A 20087-nucleotide genomic window follows, 5' to 3' on the forward strand; every position below is an offset into this window, starting at 1 on the left:
TAAAATACCAGAATAGGGAGAATGGAGTAGGTTTAAGTTTATTAGATTGATCAGTATTGCTGAACTATGAAATATTTTGGGTGCAGTGTATTTTTTGCATACAGGTATAACAGAATAGCTTTAGTGTTTTTTTTTTTACTTGAGTATGAACTTATACAAAAAGGAGCAAGATATTAAAAAAACTGTTTTATTGATTAAAAAACACACTATATCGGATTCATATCGGTATCGGCAGATATCCAAATTTATGATATCGGTATCGGACATGAAAAAGTGGTATTGTGCCATCTCTAGTTTCAACACTGACCAGAAATCTCTTAGCCAAGTGGGTGTCTAACCCACAAAGATTAGTTTTCAAAACAAAACTGCTCTGCGGCCGTGGGCACAGTTTATGAATGCACATTGCAGGAAGACAGGTATTATAGGGTTTTTCCACTGTGGTGGATTTAGTCACACCAAACTATGCCATGAGCGACTGCGAGCAACTGAGTCACCCTGGCTCTGTGCAACTTTTCACCTTGATGTGTTGTGGTGTGACAGTGGAAAACAACAGCGAGGACCAAGACACGTGCCGACCTTTTCATCTCGCTATGGCTGCTTCTTTTCATACGATTCTCCCACGCAAAACTCCGTAACTAACCAAACAGTACAGAATCTGTACAACGCTGCATTTCTAATAATGCCTTCACAGCAACCTTTTAAAGGAAAACATGGATGTGTCAGTATGCGTCAACAGTAGCACAACGGGGCTCCAATGACACTGAAAATCTCTAATAGGAAAAATGACACAGATATCTAAAATTGAAAAAGCAGAACTGAAACTATTTAAGCAAGAGGTGAATACTAAATATGGACATTTTCAAAAATGTAAGTTTCTCTCTAATCCTCAGAGCAGACTCATAGACCCTGAGGACACAGCTTAACTGAAAAGACGTCATGTTGTGGGAGTGGGAGGGGTTTGTATTGCTGAGGGTTGATTACATACTGAATCTACAGCATGCAACATGCAGCCAGTGCTGAAGAAAACAAAGGTTTCGTAAAAAGCCTGAAAGGAAGGTGAAAACTTGACAGATTCTTTTTTCATATTTCGATATGTCTAATGATCGGTGCACCAGTGAAAACTTGATATAAAGAATCCTGCAGCAGTGGTTGAATTTTTATTTAAAAGAAACAAGACACAGGTCAGATGCTTCACTTGTGAAACACAGTTGTGCTACAGGATGGAAAAAGGCCATGTAAGAGAACAAAATGGGTGCCAGTTATCAGAGCAGGGCTGGAATGCATGAGTCACTGAGAAAAAGAAAGCTGTGTTCAATATCAAAAGCACTGATCTGTGGTGTGGTGTGAGGTACAATTTTGAGGAAGCCAAGTGAGACAGTAACCCTAAACCACACGATTGCATTTCACACAAAACATGCAGATACCGGATGTGCAGAGAGTATGCAACATACCTGATGCTGAAGTTTACCGACATGCAGTGTGCTCTCTTTCCCAGTGCAATCAGGGCACCTTTGCTTACAAACCCTGTTTTACTTGCCTGATATACAATGATACTGTCCATGCTTCCTTATCATTTAAAGCTAGATCAAATGTTCAGGGCCCAGCATAACAGACTGAGAACACAAACAAGCCTGCACAAGCTGTAAACAGCCACAATCTCTCCAGCATTCAGAAGTATAGTGCTTCAGTGCATTTTACAGACGAGTCCTCAGTGATGAGTGAGAAAGATAACAGGAGGGGAGAAGAATTACTGAAACTGTTGGACAGATTGTTTTTTTCTTTAGATAACTACTAAAATCTGAACAGAAGGGGGGGTAGTTGGCTTCCCTTGACCACCAGGGAAAAAATGCCACAGGGTCTGATCAGAGGCTTTTGGGATGAGACAGAGCTGCTCTGGGACACACTGTTACCCCATCTGGTGCAAAATGTCCCAAACGAGTTCTCACTGAAAACAAAGAAATGTGGGGCAAAAGGAAGCTGGCAGGAAGACAGACCATGCACCAGTGTTCATTAATACTTCCGCTATCTAGTTCATTTTGATAAATTATGACACCACCAGCAGAATATGAAAACGTTTCAAGATTTATGGGCTGGATTACCCGGTGAAAATTACACCTAAATTAAAACTGCATGAATAAACAAACGCACCGACGTGGCAAATGCATGTGACACTAAATGCACAATGGCACGATTCACATGAAAGTCTTCACTTCTCTCTGCTAATAAAAGCTGCCCCACTGCACAAAACACTTGGGTTCATCTTGTGCACTTGCACTAATCCGGTGTGTAATTCATCCTTCGTCCAAACATTGGGATACGTTTCATCACTGTCAGTGTCTAATGACTCTAAATCCATGACTCTGAAAAGACCACAGCCCTTTGCATATTTTCTTTTAAATTCTCTATGGTAATTGTAATGGTAAAGGTCACTTAAATTGAATTCCTATAGAATGCATCTGCTGTGTCTATTGCATCCCCTTCTCCTGAGAAAATTCCAACAAAGATAGGTTAGCATTTCTTCTTTATCAAACTCACAATATATAACAGCCTATAGCTTGGGTGTAGTTTATAAAACTACATCCTTGGAAATATACTTAAAGTTAGCCTTTGTCATTTGCTCAACAGAATGCTTGATTTTGAATACATAAGAAAATGCATTAGGAAAAACAAACCCTGCTTAAACAGCTTTAGCTTGTTATTTACATTCCTGTGATCTTTACAAATCTCATATCAACTTAAATGAACTCGGGCCCTTTTGAAAGATTCTTGGTGAAAGTAGAGGCACTTGGAGCCAGGCAATTATTCATGGACTAAACGGTGGGTTGAAAAACAAAGGAAAACGCACAACTCACCACTGCAATGAACAAAGATAGGTCTAAAAAAGAGAGCTGCAAAGTTCAGTACAAGCAGCTTCCACTTCATAACCAGCAGAAAAATCATTTACATCAAGTCTGAGCCATCGATTTTGTAAACGAGATATAGACACGTAACGGTTTGGAGATGACAAATTTTAAGCCGCAAGTTTGTTTTTTTTTATCATAAGTTCTGCATTTTGGCCATTGACATCGCTTCCACTCCTTGCTCAGATGTCATGGGCGGGAAGTGGAAGTGAATCTTTACCCATTACGAGGAGTCACTTGTCAGTCATTTATTGGGTAACAACTTGTCATAGTCATTTTCTGCTTATCATGTGTTTTACGTCAATTTAAACATTTTCTTGGAAAATAATTATAGTGCTGCAATAACCCTTAGGGAGTGAGAACGTGTTGGCAATAAATATGGCTTGAAACTTGTAAATAAGGCCAAAAATAAAGAAATGTATACAAAAGAAAAGTATACTGAGGTCATAAATCGGGAGAGAAGTAGGGTTATTTTCTCTTAAAGTTCTCTCTTCTTGGCTTCTGCTGATCTGCTCATGCATTCCCCATCGTTTTTCAGAAACCGAGGAATCTTTTACATACAGACTGTGATCTGCTTAGCAATAAGATGATCGCCACGTCATATTTATATGCATTTTTCTGCCGACGTGATGTTTCACATCAAAACTGATCTTATCCTTTCTGTGAAAGAAGCGTGATCATCTTCAGGACCGGAGAAAAACCAGTGTTTGAAGCTGTTAATCCCGCTGTGCTCACATTTACACGTAATCAAAGCCTCATTGAAAAAATCTTTCTCCTCATACTTGACAGAAATATTATTCATTCATAGCTCTGCTTCTTCAAGATGCGAAATGAATGCCTCATCAGCCCAGTATGAAGAGAGACGTTGACGCTACACCAGTCAGAAGTTTGATATGATAGATCAACTTGGGCTGGCTAGAGTAATTCATCAAAGTGTTTCAGTCACTCCAGAAATCTGTTGTGGGTAGAAATCTTTAAAAAAGAGCTCAAACAAAAACAGTGAGGCTGCTAGAGGCCACGCACGCTACCCTCAGTCGAGGCATTTAAATCATTTTAATCATCCATCCCACTCACTGTATAATAATATACTGCAGTGAGAAAGAGAATCCCCACCACACTTACGCCTACGACTCGGCTTCCCACATAGACTGTGTCAACTTACAAACAGCTACACATCCTGTCACAGACACACACACACACACACACACACTGTATATATCCTGCCGCGCCAATGTAAACAACATGACATGATATATAAGCTTTAAAAATAAGTGTTCTTTATGGATGATAGCAATTATTAATTTCATCACGGGTTGTTCTTTAATTTATTTTTTGAATGAGTGCTTAGTAGTTCATGATATGTAATTAAAAAAAAGATGACGTCTTCACATTGCTTGCACAGTTAACTGCCCTTAAATCCCACAAATATGAGATGTATGGTGACACAAATCATTTAAGTTGATAGTCGCTATAGGATGCGTGGCATTTCTGCTTGATAAATGTCTCAGCTCTTTAAACACTTCATTAATCCCCTGGCATTCATCTAATCAATGAACAGCTCCAGCCAGCACTAGTGCTCTTGACAGATTTCCCATCACCTCTGCATTGTCCTGCTACTTAAGTGCTCTTTCGCCGATTAAGTTCTCTCAGCGTTTGAGACCACTGCAGCCACTTTGCTACCTGTGCTCAATTAAAAGCTCAATTACAGTAATTAAAATCCCTTGTAGTAGCTACTGTGCACATTAACTTAACCAAGCCGAAAGTTAAGGGGGAAGGAGGTTAAAGTGAGGTGATTCACACCGAGGGGCATGTGTCAGCCACTAACCAAGCACATCACATGACTCCATAAAGCACCAGCATATTCTAATTTAAATGTCTACCTCCTGCAAATTCTTTCAGGCAGTTAAAGATAAATGTGCAGGTGTTTTCAGATCCTGCTTGACTGTGAGGTGCGCCTTTACGCGCAATCGCAAAAAGATGCCGTCTCACTCCCAAACACCCCCCGGTCAGGCTGGCTTCGCGGCAGGCATCAGTGGTCGGTCTGGTGTTGTTGGACAAAGAGAGGACCGCTCCGTCCCTCCAGAGGCTTCCCCTGCTCTCATTGGTCAGCAGGAAACCTTTTGTTTGGTCTCTCACGGTTGAAAATCCTGCATCTCATGAATGGAAGCCACATTTTCTCGCAGGAAATGTAACCAAAGACCTCGCTGTGGTTACTTTAGAATAAAAGCGACCGCTTCACTGATTGCGACTCGAATAAGATTTCCTCGATAGTTTTGCGAATGATCTCCACGATGTTCGCCCACGATTGGCGCTCTTGTCGGTAACTCTCAGGAGCGGCGGCTCTCTCCGCCGCTTTAAAATGAGTCAAATCTTGGGTTTGATTAGAATACATAGTGACCTATTCATTCCCTTTAGGGAGAGCGGGCGCCTCTGCGCTGAAAGGAGTCCGTTATACTTATGATGTCTCCGTAGCTATACACTGTGCGCGCACAGTCAAATCAGCCATAAACTTTTCCATTTCTGCACCCGTTCCCTTCAGACACACAGCCAGAGAAGCGAGTGCATAAACTATTTTGAACTGGCGCAGACAACAGGTTTCACAGCAGAAAACTGATGTTAAAAAGGTTAAACAGCCGTGAAAATACAGCAGGCTGCTGTGTGAAATAAAACCTACCATGAGTTTCTTTATTTGTGCCGGCAGCGCTCGCACGTCCGGTCGGATCAAACAACTTCTCATAGCCGGCTCATATTCCCTGGTCAGTGGTCACGAGATTTAAAGGCATTTGTAAATCCATGCAATTGTTCTGTTTTCTTCTTCTGCGTCTTTCCTTCACGGGCGGTTACATGAGAACAAGTTAAAGCATGCGAGCCAGGCTGTGTGACAGTCTTTTTTTCGCTTCTGCCTCTCGCTCAGGCTCCGGACGCGAACAGTGGGAGTCAGTCTCTCTCTCTCTCTCTCTCTCTCTCTCTCTCTCTCTCTCTCTCTCTCTCTCTCTCTCTCTCTCTCTCTCTCTCTCAGTCTCTCTCTCTCCCTCAGTCTCTCTCTGGTGTTGTGTGATACTTGGGTGAGAGGTCAAACGGATGACACGCGGGTTTCCTAAGAAGAAATGTAGAAATCAGTTCTAAATGTGGAGTCTGGGACCTTGAGCAAAAATTCACAGAAAGGGAGCGATGACCCTGCAAAGAGTCATCACTATTGTGTTATAAATAAGCTGACACCAACAAAATAAATTTGAAATAGAAACTGTTTAGATTTCCAAAGTTACTTACTATAATTTTCAATGTAACATGAAATGTACAAATAATAACATAAAAGACGATTTAAAGAAGAATTCAAAACACAATTATTTAAATAACTTAACTCTAGAAATGGCAGAGGTGGTTCCGCCGGGATCTTCTTTGTCTTTACATGCCAAAAATCCGTGATGCATTTGCTGTGGTGACACTTGGGAAATAAGAGCGCATCTGAAATGACCTTCTAGACTGGAGAGGACATGTTTATTTCCAAAACAATGCCCTACACCACGCAGACTGGTTATAAAGTATTGACATAAATAGTAGCTTTTCAGCTCTGCTGCTCGTGTCCTAAATCCAACGAACTAAGTTAACAAATGTCAGACATCAAAGTAAACAAAGGAAACGATGCGATGCTAGACAAAGTTATCCTATTCAAGTGCCTCTTCCCCAAGGCGGGTTCTCTAACTAGGTTCATTATGAGTGATTTACATCAGCAAGTGTAAGCATGTTTAGATTACTATGAATTTCAAAAAATAATCAGTGTTTTTTAATCCAACTGAAATATATAAATATGTATAAATAAAATATATCCTAAGAATAAAAAGAAAAATAATTAAATGGCTTACTCTAGAAATGGCAAGAGTGGTTCTAGTAGTTAGCACATTTCCCTTTTAGGCCTAAATCCCTGGTTTGATTCTGGGAGGAGACACAAGCATCCAGTGTAAAATATGTGACAGGTGGATCAATCTGTGGTGACCCTTGGGAAATAACCCAGAATCTGAAATTGCCTTCTTCACTAGAAACAGCCAACACCATTCGTGCCCTAAGACCACGCTCACTGTTTATGAAGTGATAATACTGTAAAAATAGTCTGATCGTACTAGGCTGCTCATCCAGCTAATTTAACTAGCTAAGCTTTCCATGATGCACTGAGCGTTTCTCCTTCATTTATCTGTTTTCAAACTCTGTCTGTTTATACACCACTAATTATTTCTAATGATTAAATAAAGCAAACTCTGTCCTACAGTTTCCCTTTTGTCCTGTTTCTCTCTGCTCTCTTCTCTTTCCCTTCATCCCCCAAACCGTCACAACAGATGGCCGCCCCTCCCCGAGCCTGGTTCTGCCTGTTAAAAGAGAGTTTTTCCTTCCTACTGTTGCCAAGTGTTTGCTTATAGGGGATCATGTGATTGTGGATGGTTCTTTTGAATTATGTAGGGTTTTTTCTACCTTGCAATATAAACCACCTCAAAGCAGTTATTGGAGTCAGATGGGAGGTAAATTGTCTGGTACTTATATAGCATCTTTCATTCATCCAACCACACTCATTCATTTATCTGACATGATGCTAACTAACATGATAACAAATGCATCAGGGACAACTCAGGGTTTAGTATCGTGCCCGAGGACTGGAGGAGGTCGGGATCAACCCATCCACCTTCCGATTGTTAGATAATCGATTGCATGAGCCATGACTGCCCCTAGGTCAAGGTTATGCTATTGACAGCTGTAGTTTAAAGTTTGTCCATTCTAATTATTGGCTAGAATAAACACTATAAAACGTAAAATAACTATTTATCCCGGTAAATGTGTTTACATAGTCAACAAATGCCAAAAGATTAAAAACTACAACAAGATGTGGTCGCCATAAATTCTATAGTCACATAGAGCAGAGTGTACATTGAAAGGGTTTTTTTCAGTATCATGATAGTTCTGTTTTGTTTTGTTTTTTAAAAAGTGGATTTGCTATGAAGTGTTATAAAGCAGATTTACACGGAAAACCATTTTGCTATTGCTGCTGAATAATAAAGACTGTATAAATGAACCAAAAAAAAAATTAAGAAATGCAGTTGCTGAAATGTCCACTTGAGGCAAGATCACAAAAGCAAATCTGTCCTCACAGAGTCTCATGAAAAAAAAGGCCCAAATTTGTCTTATCCAGCTTCCTTATTCATTCATTTATATGAATAAGGAAGCTGGATAAATATTACCTGATGATTTATGGGATTAAATATGTGTGCAGTGCACTTCTTCCTACTCCTTTTCGATATGTAAACCAAATCAGAATAGGTGGAGCAATTTTGGAGTGTATGTAATGGGAACATGTGAAATAACCAATTCTAGGTTATGTAGGTTACTCGTGCCAGCTCTGCATCTTAAGAAAAGGGCAAAAAGTTTATGTTTTCCATATTTCTGAGTCTATAAAACACAATGGAAGTACATGGAATTACTTGGAGGTTTAGACATTGCACTGATGAAAAATTTCAGGCTTGTTCTGATGGGTTTTTCCCATTTATTTTCCTATAACCTAAGAAATAAAAACGGGTTTTAAGAAAATGTGAAAGCACATATTTTTTTAACATGTTTAAATATTGCATTGGCATAGACCAACAGGGACAAAAAGCAGCGAGAAACTGATTGTGCAAAAATGTTTTGATCTTTTGATGAGATTTTTATGACATATTATTGCAGTAAATAACATAGAAGTGGAATAGTAATCATAATAGTGAAAATAATGTGTTATAAAACATCATAAACCTGCTACTGTTCAATTCATCACTGGACTGCTGTGAGGCTTTTTTCTTCAGAGACAGGAGTGACAGTGTGTAAAATGGGATGCCTTTAAACAACAGCATTCTGTTTGCCCCAAAGAAAAATGAATATAGCATAATACACTTACTTAAAAAAAAAAAGACACAAAGACCACAAGTGACACATTCATGTTCTTGGGCTTATTTATTTAGTTCTTTTTAATCTTGGTGTTTCAAGAACAAGCGTGCATTCTTATATGATGAAGACCAACAGGGAGATGCAATCTCAGCCAGAGATGTGGGAGATGATTCATCGTGACACATCTGGAGGATTCAAAGCTAAACGGGTAATAGCTTGACTGTGGTGACCGTACAGCACATGGACACACTTCTATCTGCAAGCAGCTGGGTGGTGGTGGTGGTGGTGGGGGTCCAGTTAAGAGAGCTCTCAGCTGGAAAATGTGTTGTCTCATATCGTGTTTCACTGATGCTGCCGTAATTCTGTAACTGCTGTCACTGAGTCAGCAATCACATCATCATCGCAATCATTGCACTGGATACCATTAAGCCTTCAGACGCTGTCTTCCACATGCTGGTTTCATAAGCTTCCAACGTCCATTACTGCTAATAGACAAGATACCCAATAGGTGTTATAGATTTTCAAGAATTTCATCTTCTCGCAATATGAATTTTTCCTGACTGCTGGCTGCATTTCACTCATGGATAATATTAATGTAATCCACTACTGAGACCAACAACATGATGACGATGATTATGAGGAAGGTGGTAGGCCTGTTTTTTTTTTCTTCAGAAAGTCACCCAGAGCATATGAGTCACCCTGCCTATCAGAAACTGCCTCCACTTTGTTTATGCCTGGTGGAAATCAGAGAAAAAAGGAAACAGATGCAAAAAAAACCCCCCAGCTCGTTTTTGTTTGTTTTATCTTCCTGTGTTGTTGTTTTTTGGGTTTTTTTGCGTTTTAGAAAATTGCATTTCCAAGTTTATTTTGTGTGTTAGGTCACATGTAACTCTGAGGACAGGGCAAAATATGTGCGTTCATTTGCAAGCAGCTTTTTCTTTGAGCTAGTTCAAGTACTGAATGGCAAGGTGTTCGTACCACAACCTGATGTAGTTCAGTTTGTCAGTGGTATTCGATTTATTATTTCATCACACACATCCCAGGGTTGCTTTTTTAAATATTCCATGAATTCAAGTTCTCTTCATATATTTTCAAAATTGGAGCCAAGGTAGATCAAATTGAAAAGCTTCTTTTTTGCAGTTTAGTCAAATATAACGTTGTTGCACTTTCTGCTTCAGGTGTGCAGTAGTTCAGTACCTGTCACACTTTGATTGAGATGAGAACATTTCTTCTATCCCAATTTAACTAAACTCTACAAAGAGTCTCTGAACTGAGCGAGACGCTTCACGGTTTGTCTGTTAAATATCTACCATTGAGTCATTCTATGACCCGCAGCACTACCAAATCTTAACATGGTCTCTTTTTTATTCTGCATAATAGGAAGGGTTTAATTTGTTGCAAAGAACTCAGCAGGACAGTCAGATGAGATTTGAAGCAGAGGCTTTTGCGCAAGCCTGTTGGTGAGAGGGGGTGGAAATGATGTCTGATAAAATCATGAGTCATGATAATTGAAGGATAAATGCTGAGCTCATGCATAAATGATTGGGTTTCCATTGAATACAGTCTGTTTTCAGTATTGGTCATGAAAGGGGGGGTAAACTGTGTTTATTTCGTGCTCTGTGAAGATGTGTTTGTTGCTAAGTCTGGTTTAAACTCCAATGGGGTCAGGCAACTTCTGCCATGCCGTTCTTTCCAGCCTGCGCATTACTCATCTCTTTCATTTCACGTTGTGCGAGTGAAGGCTGAGCAGTGATTACAGCCTGACCCTAGCAATATGTGTGCGCTGTTCAGCACTAATATGAGGACTAAACAAAGACCCTGGGATGCAATTTCAAAGATTGAATAATGATTTTATTATTTCTCGGTGACAGTCGTGCCCTCAGGCATTATGTTTTTGAGTTGGTAGTCCCATTCACAAAAAGGCAGTATTTCTTTATTCAACACAAACATTCATTTGGACTCAAGGATGAACTGATTAGAGTTTGATTTGGTAAAAGGTTTAACTCAGGAATTCGTTTTAAAAATGTTTCATACAAATGCCTCATAGCTAGAATGATAAAAGGTCAAACCTCAACCTCACACTGACACACACTGAATCTTCAGCAAATTTCTCATTACCCTAATCTTTGGTGGCCACCTATTAAGGTCCTCCCTATTAAAAGCTTTACAAGCCACTTTGTTAGGTACACCTGTTCAGTTACTACACAGGCATCTAATCAGCCGATCACATGACAGCAACTTGCATGGTCAAGATGATGTGCTGAAGTTCAAACAAGTATCAGAATGGAGAAGAAATGTGATTTAAGTGCAAGATAGGGTGGTCTGAGTATTTCAAAAACTGTTGATCTACTGTACTGGGATTTTCCCACACAACCAACTTGAAAAAGAAAAAAGAGAAAATAGTCAGTGAGCAGCAGCTTCCTGGGTGAAAATGTTGTGTTGATGCTAGATGTCAGGGGGGAAAGGCCAGACTGCTTCAAGCTGATTGGAAGCAGAAGAGCATCTCTGAACGCTGAACTGAAGCTACAATTTACATTATTTCAGCAAAAATGGACAGTAGAAGATTGGAAGAATGTGGCCAAGTTATGCAGCAGAGCATCTCTGAATGCACAACACGTCAAACCTTGAAGTAGATGTGCTACAGCAGCAGAAGACCACATCAGATGTAAGCTGAGAACAAGAAGCTGGACCTACAGTTTGATTAGGCTCACCAAAACTGGGCAGGAGAAGACTGGAAAAACATTAGCTGTCTCCATTTCTGTGGCAACATTCAATTGGTAGGGCCAAAACTTGGTGTAAACAACACAAAGGCATGGATCCATCCCGCCCTATATTAATGGATCAGGCTGCTGCTGCTGGTGTAATAGAATGGTTGATATTTTACACACCACGACCTAGCTGAGTATTGTTGCTGTCCATGTCCATCCCTTTATGAGCACAGTGGAATCATCTTCTGCTGGCTGCTTCCAGCACAATAACGCACCAAGTCACAAAGCGCAAGTCATCTCAAACAGTTCCTTGAACATTAAAATGAGTACACTGTATTTAATATGCCTCCACAGTCACCAAACCTCTATCCAAGCACCTTTTGGATGTGGAACAGGCGATTTGTATGTTTTAAGCACAATGTTGAATCTATGTTACCAAGAATGAGGGCAGTTCTGAAGGCAGAACGATGTTCAATTTGGCTACTAGCAAAGTGTAGCTACTAAAGTGAATTATATGTCGTACACTGCAATAAAATTTGTAGTGCTGTCACCGTTAATCTCATTAAAATGACGTTAACGCCATAACCGCATTAACATGGCAAATCTCCGTTAGCGAGTTAGCGCAGATCACCCCGTGCCCCGCACGGCGCTAACGTGTTAACAAGCTAACCGTGCTCACGCGTTGACGCCATGCAACCCAACTCACGGGCCGATCCACGCTAACGCGCTAACGGAGATTTGCCGCGTTAATGCAGTTAAGGCGTTAACGTCATTTTAACAAGATTAACGCTGACAGCTTTAAAAATTTGTCATTTTGCTGAAAACCCACAGTCATTAGGGTTAATCAGTATTGGACTTTAGACTAGTATGTCCAAAGTCCAATATATATATAAAGTATTACCCCAGAATATGTTTTTTTATAATTATTTGTTAACAATAAGACAGATGATGAGCAACAGTAGCCTAAGTAAATTAGATGGCACCTATCTTCTTTGAATTTATTGTAATTTTCCGTTCTAAGCATGTAACACCCCTAACTATTCAACCACTTACATCTTTTCAAAATATTTTTGATGTAATGTAAATAAAATTAATAAAATCAATTTTTAATCTTTTCTCAATACCTTCTGCCTTCCCTACCTTTCCTGTGGCCACAGCTCTATCCCTTACTGTTCAAAAGATTCCCCAAACATTGCCAATCTTTAAAAATAGGTCAGAAATATATAGTTTCCATTTTTTAAAGAAATCTTTTCCTAATCTTAACCTCACAGTGGGCGTCAGTATCTCTTTATCTCCACCATACACCCAGGCAATCTCCCTAAAACTTGCATGTGGCACAAAATGGAGCATATTCTTAATTTAGAAAATGTTCCTGCTTTCCTGAACACAGTCCAACAGCTGAGATTACATTGCCCTCTAACTCTGTTTGGTTAAAAAAAACACGACTTGATTTGATTTGGTGGAAGGCAGTGTTGTACACTCTTATAAGGCTTTCCAGAAGATGATGTTTGTGTCAAGTTGGTTTACTGATGTGTTTTAGCAGTTTTTGAACAATAATTATGGTCTATGGCAGAGAGGAATATAACCGTAGGATTTTTCTGATGTTTTTCACGTCTTACGGCAAGTTATCAAAGTCACAGTCTGCAAGTGATCACTTTTCTCAGACATGTTAAAGATAAAAGAGAATTTAATAACTTATTTTTTTAAGTGTGGGTTTTCATGTTTGGGTTTTCCTTGTAGACTTTTAAACGACCTTTTCAGTGATGTATACTGGAAAGTACTTTGGATCAAGACCATGTGAATAAATCACAGAAAATCCCCTAATGGCTTTGCACAGAATGGGGGAACAGTTGATGATTTTCTCAGGAAGCAGGGTTTTTTCTGTGGTCAGATGACCAAAGCTGATGTGGACCCATAGCCCAGATCAAAAGAACAAATATTACAGCATGTTTTAATCTGCTTTATGCTTGCTAAATCATTTGATTCAGCATTCGCAGGGAGACATCTGTACCTGACACCGCAGTGAACGTTGCTGCCTCAGCACTTCACTAAACCAGGACTTTGGGCCAAAGCTGCCACAGTGCATTGTCTTCGTCATACGTCTCTGTGCATTAGGAGGCTGCTCCTTTTGACTCATCAAATGAATGGAAAAATGTATTATTTCTGTTGCAGTACTCAATAAATTGCATCATGTGTTAACTGAGCTGAGCAAAAAGAGTCACTGCAGGGAAAACAGACAGATTTTCTTAAAATACATGTTTGATTTATGAGTGCCTGTTTGTTTGTCTAGTAGAAAGACCATTTTTTCGAGAGGAGGACATTTCTCTGGAGAGGGCCAATAGAGAAACTCCTGCAGTGCTGAACAGGATCCCATACATCAGTTTAGCAGGCAGGGTCATCACCCATTGTTTTTTTTATAACAACACTACGCACTTCCCAGAAATACATACACAGAAATGAATTCCACGTGTGCCAGAATAACCTCATGCAGGCGGAAGAGTTTGTTTTTTTTTGACATTATGACTGCAGTTATCACTTGGAAAAGATAATTAAATGGCATTTGTTTAATTAATTAATGCTTATTATTTTTTATGCCTCTGCTTTCACCTTTAGGAAGAGGGGACGAGGTCCTTGTTCAGATTCTGCACTGCAGTGCTGTGAGTTGTTGAGTTGACTCATTTTTAATGTTGTTTTTAATGTTATGGAGTCTTGAGCATTTAACCGGACAAAATAAGGAAAATTAAGACAACATATGAAGAAAAAGTGTAAAACTTTACAATCAATCAATCAATCAATCAATCAATCAATCAATCAAAAGAAGCTTTAAAAAAGAACCACTGCACCTCACTTTAAAAGTGTTTTGCTTCAAAATAAAGTGATAGCACAAAAACCGTGGTAGTCACATATCACAAAGACACACTGATTCATTTAAAAGGTTTCAGCAAGGTGAATAGAAACGGTCTGATTGTCTCCATCTTAACCTTGAGCCCATTCTCTTTCAAGACTGACTGTATGTTTGCTGAAAACACTGAAATAATACACCCGAGGTTGGAACGTACAAACAGTGCAGATAGCACTCAGTCTGAAAGTCTGTAGAAGGAAATATAACGTCCCTTTTCTCTTCCATTTATCATTCATACATCATGAGATGTATTTGCATGCATGTACACTCAATGACCGCTTTATTAGCTATATTTAATTAGTACCGTATTCAACCCCTTCGAAAACTCTCCCTATCCCACCACATCCCTAAGGTGGCTTGTTGGATTGACATAAGGTGAACGTGGAGGCAGTTTTAGTGCCGTGGGCTCAGGTGGGGTGGCTGTGGCTCAGGTGGTAGAGCAGATCAGCTGCTGATCGGAAGGTTGGTGATTCAATCCTTGGCTTCCCCAGTCTGCATGCCAAATATCCTTGGGCAAGATACTTACCCCAAGTTGCCCTCCGATGCATTCATCGGAGTATGAATGTGTGTGAATGTACTTTAGTTTGCACTTGTGTTTAGAAGTGAATGGGTAAATGAGGCATGTTGTATACAGCGCTTTGAGTACTCCGGGAGAGTAGAAAAGCGCTATATAAGAATTACCATATTTCATGTTGTTTATAATAAATTCTGATCCTGCCATCTGAATGATCTGGACTCATCAGACCAGGCAATGTTTTTGCAGTCTTATGTTGTTCAATTCTGTTGAGCCTGCAAGCCGTAGCTCCAGCTTCCTGTTCGTAGGAGTGGAAGCCAGTGTGGTCTCCTGCATAACTTGGTTCTAAACCCATGACTGTACAAAAGACAAGTGGTTAGTTGAGTTACTGTTGCCTTCCAGAAGCATTCTGGCTATTCTCCTCTGACCTCTGGCATCAACAAACTATTTTTTGCTCAGAAAACTTCCGCTCACTGGATATTTTTTCTTTTGGATCCTTCTCTATAATCCCTAGAAATCCCAACAGAACTGCAGTTTCTGAAATACTCAGACTAGCCCATCTGGTACCAACCCAGCCACGTTCAAAGTCACCCTATTCACTTTTGTCCTCCTCTCTGATGATCAGTTTGAACTTCAGCAGGTCTTTTTGAGCAGCTGAACAAGCGTGTCTAATAAAGTTGGAAATCAGTTTATAAAACATCATTTTTCATAATAGCTGTGAACAGGAACCTTTTAATAAAATGTCAATGTTATTGGCGGTATCAGTTGTTCAGGTTATTGCTGGGACTCTGCATTTCCACATTTTTCCACTCTATGTTTGTGGGCAGGAAATTCTTTCACTATCACCCTTGTGTCTTCCAAAATTTAAACATGCCAGGTGATGTGAAACAAACATCACTGGTTTGGCACTGAAGATTTAAATGAGCCAACAAAGGAATTCAAATAGCAACTCAGACAAAAACATGAACTGGAAAATGGCTGGAGGACAATGAGGTACATATAAGTTTTTTTCCTCATTTGCATCTTCTGGGGATTTAATGAGGTTTAGAAAGGCACCATCATGTAAATAAACTGTAGCCACTAAGACGGCAATGATGAAGTAATTATTACAAAGTAATGGAAACACGTCAATCAGAGCCGCATTATTTTCAGGCACTGGCTAAGCATCTTTCTTCACTTGTCTGACAGTCAATGGCAACCCCATTGTTGCCGGTTCGGTAACCAAAGACACGGCTTGAGCAGCATACTTCTGTAGTGTTTATGTCTGAAATGAGTGGGACCACAGAGCTCTTTTGAAGTATTATGAATTCTGCACTGCATCGCGATGTGCCAGAGCATGGATGCACATGTTATTTTTCATTCCGCTCACTTCAACTCTTTTCCTCAGTGTTTCAGATGTACAATGAGGGGTGTGCGCGTGTGTGTGTTCTTTTTCATATGAAGCAGTTTGGTTGCGTGTCTTCACCTTTGCATACTTTTGTCCTTATGTAGGAATTCATGCTGAGGACCTGCAGTCTCAAAACCACATTTTTGTCTTGTCATTGTTGTCAGTGGCACTGCAGCTGTGCGGCTGTTTCTGCCAATCAATATCAATTTTCATCCAAATAAGTGTGATTAGAGCTGATTAGACAAGCACAAGGCTTTACTGATGTTCTGGTTATAGACCAAACACAAATAATTAGTTTAACCCAAAAGATTTGAACTCTGCATCACAGGATAGGATGAATGTAACATATTACAACAGTGTGATCACATTTGTCTTCGCATATGACAACACGGGGGTTTTGGTGGGTTAACAAAGCAGAGAGCACACAGAGATGCTCGAGCCGTGGCCAAAGGCAGCTATTTCATATATCAACGGCTGCTCGTGGAAGCTAAATTGGATTCCGCAGCTCTGTAATCATCAGAACTTTTCAAAGAGCACAAGGTCATAAAGCCTGTAAATTTGTCAAGGAAAATGTAATGCACAGATTGAGCAGGAAGACAACTTCCATTAAGGAGGATTTTGTATGGTTAGGAAGCACAGCCATGAATAAAACTGGACAACCTCAGGGAAACAAAACAGCCAATAAGAAGATTGTTTATTCACTGATGATTTTTTTTTTTTTTTGAAACAATTGAACTTCTGATACAAGAGCCAGTATAATTGTCTACAGCTTGAAAGTGAATGTTTGGTATGGCAACCTTTATTCTTCAACACAGGGCGAATTCTCTTGGCTAAGCCTTTTTGTCATTTCTTTAACTAGTCTTGAAGAATAGTTCTCGAGGCTTCCTGAAAGATATTCAAAGCTTTTCTATGAATGCTGGCTGCCTGTTATTCCTTTCTCTGACAAAATGATCCCATGTTGCTTTAATAATAGTGTTATTGAATGGATAGTGTTCCTTTATGTTTATTTCTATCCAGCTATGCTTTTCCTGCTTTGCCAGTGTTTATGGATCACTGTCACGCTGAAAAACGAAGCCTTTGCAATCAGATGATTTCCACATGGCATAGTGGATAAAAATCTGATAGTACTTTGCTCTGTTCATCATTCCATCAATTTTGAAAGATTCTTACACTACTGACTAAAATGTAGACCTAAACCAGGGCAGATCCACCACAGGGTTTTACAGATGACTCACAGTTTTACCTCTCATATCTCCTCTGTACATATTGATGACTTCAACCAAAAATGTCAAATTTGCATTCCTCACTCTATAAGACCATGTTGCCACTGATTTCCAGGCTCTTTTTAATTTGGCATTTCTCAACCTTTTGTCCTTTGTAACTTTCTTAATAATGGTTTCTTGACAGTCACCCTTCCAGTGAGACCATTTCTGATGAGGCTTCATAGATGAATCAACTGAAAGTCCAGCTGCATCTCTAAGGTGCTGTGTCAGATCTTTGCTGGATTGGATGTGGCTTTTGGATTCTATTCACCAGCTCCAGATAGTTTTTTGTTTCCTCCTCCATTTGTTAGTTTTACTCACACCGTGACCAAGTATGCCTAGTTTTGGTTAATTAATCTTTAGGAATCACCTTTTTGGTGCATAAATACCACTTCATACCTGTAAAACTGTGCTATCTTTGACATTTTTGTACATTCAACTGAAAAAATGGGAACAATTTAAATGTTTTTGCAACAGTCAGGCAAGTGCATTGCTTTTGTTGTATTTAATTTTACTTTTTTTGTATTGACATTTGACAAGTGAGCCCATTCTAATATCTAGGGCATCAAATTTAGTAGTTAAAACTGCTGCTGTTTCAGGTATAAACACAAGATTTCCTTCATAGCGAATCCCTTATTGCTAGAAGAAAACAAGACCACAATTAATTATATTCTTACCCAAACCAAGATCACTTCTTAAATCTCACCAAGTACTTTTGGTACCTATCCCTAAAAAAGGAAGGAAAAAAAGACTTAAAAATTGGTACTAGTACACTTCTCCATTCCCCCATTCCATACTTTCACTCTCCAAGATTGTGTTAAACAGTCTGGTTAAAAAATCGACTGCCCACTCTCTCAGACATCTCTATATCTCTACTGGTATGTCATCTGAATCCACTGCATTTCCACTTCTAATCATTGTCATAGCTGCCTCACTTCTGCCTTGCAAATACACTACACTTCCTGATTCACTAACTGTTCTCCATCTGCATTCCTTTTAATCAGCCAATGAAATTAATCTGTATTTATTCCAGACTCATTGTCCATAGTCTTTTCTCTTATTTTCCTCATTCATGAACTCCTTAAAGTACTCCTTCAACTTTCTCAGTACTCTCTGTTCATTCCTTAGCACAGGGGTCGGCAACCTGCGGCTCCGGAGCCGCATGCGGCTCTTTAGTCCTTATAGTGCGCCTCCGCGTGGTTTGGGAAAATAAATTAGAAGTATTTAGATGAAGTGTATTTTATTTATGTTAGTTCTTTTTTAACTTCTAAATTGGAAGGTTATTGTGATATTGAAATATAAAAATAAAATTATATTCTATTATTTTTTCATCGCTCAAAATAAGCGTCACACTCGCGGAAGCCGGTGTACCCGCCTAAACGCCGTGCATTTATCGAGACTTTCAACCCCAGGTAGGCCAATTTTGGCTCTTCGGATCCACATTATGTCAGCAGCTATTCTTCACCTTGAACTCTGTTGAAAACAAACACCGCTCACGCCTCACAGATGACAGCTTACAGTAAAGATGAAAGCCCCGATTTGCAGACGCTGTGCGCAGAGGTTCAGGACCAGAAGTCCCATTGTAAACATATCACGGCAGACCCGACGATGTTTCCATGAACACGCTTTTCAGCATCTCTTTATTGACCACTTTTCACACACGGTTGCTGACGCGTACAGCCGGCTGTAGCTTTTCAGCTCACAGCCCGACACACACCAACACAACAGCATAGATAGCACAGACGTTAAGGCGGTGAGGCATGATTGCGGGTGCCGCTCAGGTGCGTCCGCCTCCGCTGCAGCGGTGCTGCAGACCACGCCCCGCCACACACATTAACCAGGTAAAATACATATTTAGGCAGAATTTTGCAAATATCTATTTTTCATTTTGTAGCAGCATAGTGCTTTTTTCCAGTTATTTTTTAAAAGTCAGGTCAAGGCTCCAAAAGCCCAAAGGCAATATAACAGTTTTTGTTTGCTACATGGATCATTTTAGTTCAGCTGGGTGTCTTTCCTTTTGTTATATTTCTTTAAGAGCTCATAATGTGTTAATTACATAAATAAAATGTAATTTTCTCTGTAGCACTTCATGGATTTCATAAGCAACACACCTTAGTTGTTCACACAAAGCATAAAGGTAAAAAACAATATATACAGTGTTATCTTCATTTTAGATGTCAAAAAGTATTTGCGGCTCCCAGTGTTTTCTTTTGCGTGGAAAACGGGTCCAAATGGCTCTTTCGGTGTTAAAGGTTGCTGACCCCTGCCTTAGCACATTTCCAACTCTGTTTTTAACCACCCCAACCTGTTGTCCATCCTTTTCAGCTCAATCTCTCTGTCCAGTCAATTAATACAAGTCCTTTTCTCCTTCCATACTGTCAAACCTCACATACAACTCCCTAAAAGTCTACATCTCTCTTTACAGTGTACCTAACTTCCCAGTACTCCTGTCTAAATTCTTTATCTCCATGACCATCCCACCTTTCCTTTACTAAACTCTTCCTTTGAAT

General features: G+C 39.7%; 1 protein-coding gene across 1 annotated transcript in view; it reads right to left on the reverse strand.

Moving 5' to 3' along the window:
* Window positions 1-5834, reverse strand: part of chst15 (carbohydrate sulfotransferase 15) — a 39912-nt gene extending 34078 nt beyond the window's left edge. The window contains exon 1 of the mRNA XM_005736473.1: window positions 5575-5834. The gene's annotated coding sequence lies outside the window, so the exon portion shown is untranslated. The remainder of the gene's footprint in view (window positions 1-5574) is intronic.
* Window positions 5835-20087: the final 14253 nt, after the last annotated feature.

The sequence above is a fragment of the Pundamilia nyererei genome, unplaced genomic scaffold (genome assembly GCF_000239375.1).
Source record: "Pundamilia nyererei isolate P.nyererei 1_Seehausen unplaced genomic scaffold, PunNye1.0 scaffold00069, whole genome shotgun sequence".
NCBI classification, from domain to species: domain Eukaryota; kingdom Metazoa; phylum Chordata; class Actinopteri; order Cichliformes; family Cichlidae; genus Pundamilia; species Pundamilia nyererei.